Genomic DNA, 4,847 nt, shown 5'->3' on the forward strand with positions numbered 1-4,847 from the left:
TCATTAAATCTCAGAGACTGTTTCCTCCCTACACCTGGCAAGCTCAGGGTCTTTGCTTAGGATGTCCTGTGCTTTTAAATTTCTTTCCTACCACTCTGTCCCTTTCCCCTGCCTACCACTAAGTGCCGGTTTTTACCCTACTACTGCTCCTTTTCCAGGGAACTCCTCTATTACTTTTTTCTTTTTCGTTACTTGCTGTAACTAGGCGTAGACATTCCCCTCGCTGTCTCTCATTGCACACTCAATTTCCCTTCAGAGTCCAATGCCATCTAATCATCTTTACAACTAGATTCATGAGGACAGTTTGTGTTTCTATTGTGTTCACTTTTGTATCTTCACAAAATAAAATACTTTGAAGATATTAATTCATATATGTTGAGTGAATGAATAAATGTATGCACAGAAAATGAAATGCACATATAACAAAATTATTACACATTCACAACTTTTTTCAACTAACATACTGATGTCTATTGTACACCACACCGTGCGCCTAGAAAACACTTCCTCTGAAGAGTTGGGTAGTTATACTTATAATGCCACTTCAGAGAGGAAAAATGTAAGTTTCAATGATACAACATGAGGGAATAGAAATGTGTTCACTTAAATAGGACTCAGAAGAAGAATAAGAAAAATCAGATCTCAGCTTCCATTTCAGTAATTTTTACTAAGCAGGTGTGTTCATTAAAAAATGTTTCAGGGGATGGAGGAGTGCAAAGAAGGATTAAGTTGATACCTAAAATGACTAAATCTGAGAGCTTTACACTGGCCACCTCCACCACCCGCTCCCATAAGGTAAGACAAATTCCTCACCTAGTCCATGCTGGGAATATGAGCTACTCACTTCAGCATGCAGTTGACTCTCTTGCTTGTAGTGATAGGATTATGTTCTGGTTTTTGGTAAAAAAATTCCCTCTATGTGGTCACTTTGTCCATTCTTCTGTCTTTCCTTCTTACCTTCCTGTCATTTATCTATCAACTCTATTCATCTTTTTCTCATTGACTCTCTGGATCCATCTGTCTATCCATCATTCTCTCTGTCCCATCATTTAACAAATATTTTTCTTTTCATTTTTATACTTAAGAATCCAAAAAGGATTGTACTAGGAAGAAATATTGTAAACTAATGAGATTTTAAACAGATGCAATAACACTTTATGCAAATTAACTCCAAAAAGACTCATTAAAAATCACATCATGGCTCATTATTTTTTATCCCAATAATTCATATTCAACATTATTAATGGAATTTTTAAAATTAACAAGTAATGGAAAAAATAAACGCTGTGAAAAAAGTCAATAAAGATGTTGACCAAATCAATGTAAATTTCTGAACAATCTAAAACTGGAAGAAATATTTTAATTTTCAAAGGTTATTTTAAAACAACATTATTTGATCATAAAATCTTTGGAAAATTTCTCAACTAAGACATGAGAAACACATGGAGGTTCATGAGCAATACTAAGATTAAAAATCTTATTAGCAATATAAAAAGAAAAAAGTAAGGATGATTAGGAATAGGAAAGAAACAGCAAATTTGCCTACAAAAATATATGAACAAGCAAGGAAGAGAAGTAGTACTCTTCACATACAAAATGAATGATCTTTTGAAAATATAGCAGAGAAATAAAAACCAGCACAGTAGCCACAATCCCTAAAAAAACTTTCAATAAATATAAAAAGGCAATTTGTTAAGCTTCTATGTAAATATAGGTGTACACATGTAAATATATACAAAATACACTGTATATACATATATTATAAATAAGAGGTGATGAATAGAGTATAAATAGAATGACATAACTAATACTTTCAAGAGGAAACTTGCTATTACCAATATATCAGTTCTTCCTCAAATTAATCTGTAAACTCATTACCTTTCCAACTCAAAACTGATAGTATTTTTTAAAGCTTTTGACAAACCATTTGCAAAAACCAAATGAAAGAAAATAAGGAAAAACAATCTAAGGTATCAACACCAGTCCTCCTTATGTAAGTTGTTGTTTTTTCCATCCCCATTGCTTGGAGGAGAGCCTGGAAAATGGATTCAGATGGGCAAAGGAGAGTATCCAGCATGAAGCTCAATGCATTTTAGTGCTCTTCCTCCCTCCCCTCAGTTGCATTTTTCTCATAAAGCAGTAGTTATGTAAATAGGAAAAATTAACCACTAAGACTTTTTTCAAGTAGCCTCACTTTTATGGGCAGTCATTATTTTATGTGATCCACATAGCAATTTTTAGGGAAGCTGGACACGTGTTATTATACCCAGTCTTAGGAGAGTATATTACTTTTCAAAAGCCCACGAAGATCTATGTTTATAATACAGATTTATTAAATTTGTGAGAAATCCCGGTAATATAGATGATGAAAAAGGTTATTTGAAGATGAACGATTTGAGTAGATTAAAGGACCTTTTCTTTTTTTTGGGGGGGGGAATAAATTGTTTAGGAAAATATATCTGTAACATCCTAACCATTTCTTTTTTTTTTATTGTGACATTAATAAACTTCCATGTCAGTTTTTGCTAAGGACAGACACAAATGTACTCACCCTGGGGGTGCCCCCTTGCTCCCTCTGCTGGGTGACCTAGAGAAGGGCAGGTATAATACCCCTGGAAATGAGTCAGTGCAGAGCTGAGATTTCACGGCCTGTAGCTGTGGACAGGCACATTTTTCTTTATACATATGCCTGTCATATATTTATATGTATATGTATATGTATATGTATATGTATATGTATATGTATATGTATATATATTTTTCCTGCTAGGTTTTGTCTACAGCAGTTTATAGGATCTTGAACATAGGATGAGATGGCCATGATAAAAAAGGATCAGAAGCTATTTGTATCTTGAATTCCTTAACATGCCTGCATCTTTATAGTGGGGGAAAGGAAAGGGAGGGTGGTTGGTCTGGTGGCTTCTTGCCAAGGATGGGCAGTGAGAGAAGTTGGGCAGTGAGAGACCAAGGATCCAGAAAAATGTGGCCCCAAAGGGCGTGCCTTCCCGGAGAAGAGGGGCAGCCACAGGCTGGGACAACCATGTGTTTGTGTTTCTTCAGGATGACATTGGAGCTGTCATAAGTAGAGGATGGAGATGGCATTGAGCTGGGTAGGAGGCAGCAGGGCTTGGGCATGGTCTCTGACCTGATGAAGTGGACGAGCCTTTGCACGATGGCGTGGTTGGCGGGTTCAGGTAGGAGTGGAGTGGGAAGGTGCACTCCCCCTCTCGCAGTACTACGCAGCATAGCCTTTGGGGGCGATGACCCAGTCCTGCCAGCCCGGGTGGCGGAAACTGACACACAGCTCGTGCTTCCTACACACCTGCCCCTCGTCGCTGCTGCTGCTTTCTGCCACGTTGGCCATCCTCAGCGTCTCCTGGCTCTCGGGCGTCTTGCAGGGGTTCTGGCTGCGCTGCTTGCCCGCCGTGGACCCGACGCTGCACAGGGGGCCCTCGGTGGCCTTGAAGAACGCCCCCAGGAAGGGCTGCTTACTCTGTGGCCCGAGCCGCCTGACGAGGCCCGCCGGCTTGGGGCTGATGCTCTGCCCGTGCAGCGTCTCCACCAGGAGCTGCAGGCCCAGGTGTACCGCGATGACCACCCGGTGGCTGCTGGTGGCCGTGATGTCCAGCACCAGCCGGCCCTCCTCGGAGGCCCAGAGGGTGCGGCTGTCGAGCAGGAACAGGCCCGACTCCCCGCCCAGGTGCTCCTGCAGCCCCTGGGGAACGCTGATCCGGAACGTCTCGATGTCAAAGCGTTCCCGGACACAGTCCTTGTGGATCCGGAATTTGGCTGCAGTACCCTTCTGGAATCTTAGAAAGATCAAACCCTAACTCCCGATGGTGGCAGCGTGGGGGGAAGGGCTCTCTGTCATACTCCACGCGGCCGACGAAGCTCGTGACCACGTTGGCCTGGGTGAGGAAGTGGCTGTTTCGCAGGCTGGCCAGAGGGGTCCCTGGGTACTGAAGACGGCCTTGCGCGGGCGCAGCCGGACGGGTTGTCAGCAAGTGCCACCTGCAGCAAGTAACCGACAGGCGTGTACGGCTGCCTGCGACCCTCCACCACCTGGGGCAGCCAGGGCCCCCGTGCCGGGTGCCAGGAGCCGGGTGCAGGGTCAGCGCAGAGAGCCGGGGAGATGCACGTGCGTTCTCTGCGCGCTGTGGCGCCCCCCAGCTTCGACGCCCTCTGGGCACCCCTGTACTGCGCTCTGTCTTGGCTGACTTCAGCTTGGACAACGAGGTGCACTCGAGTTTCAGCCATCGGTTCCTCCGCAACCAGGAGCAGCGGAAGATGCAGCCCGAGATCCTCTCCATCTTAGGCTTGCCCTAGGCCTGCCCCAATTCCTTGGGCCATTTGTACCATCCTCCAAACCCTAACCCCCCTTAAGCTTGCAAAGCCCCACCAAAAGTTATCCTTATGCCCCCATCTCATGCTTTCCCTATACTAATAATAACCTAAGCTTTATCATAGATTTCACCCATGTAGGTGTCTGCTCTCAACATTCCTCTCCCCGCCAATTTCCTGTAAGCCTATCATCCAATCTCTAGCTCTCTGGGACAGCTTGATTTCCTTATTTCGTATAAGAGAAGTCATGTAGTATTTGTCCTGCAATGCCTGGCTTGCTTCACTCAACATAAGATCCTCAAGATTCATCCATGTTTTCGCATGTGCTTGTACTGTTTTCCTTCTTATAGCTGAGTAGTATTCCATTGTATGTATATACCATATTTTGTTGATCAATTCATCCTTTGATGTGCCTTTGGGTTGATTCCAACTTTTGGCAATACTGAATAACGTCGCTATGAAAATTGATGTCTATATACTTCTTTGTGTCCTTGTTTTCAGTTCTT

The 4,847-nt window shown here is 43.4% G+C and overlaps 1 pseudogene; it reads right to left on the reverse strand.

Moving 5' to 3' along the window:
• Window positions 1–2,877: 2,877 nt before the first annotated feature.
• On the reverse strand, window positions 2,878–4,310 carry LOC131276746 (bone morphogenetic protein 7 pseudogene; annotated as a pseudogene).
• Between the last annotated feature and the right edge of the window lie 537 nt (window positions 4,311–4,847).

The sequence above is a fragment of the Dasypus novemcinctus genome, chromosome 30 (assembly GCF_030445035.2).
Source record: "Dasypus novemcinctus isolate mDasNov1 chromosome 30, mDasNov1.1.hap2, whole genome shotgun sequence".
NCBI classification, from domain to species: Eukaryota; Metazoa; Chordata; class Mammalia; order Cingulata; family Dasypodidae; genus Dasypus; species Dasypus novemcinctus.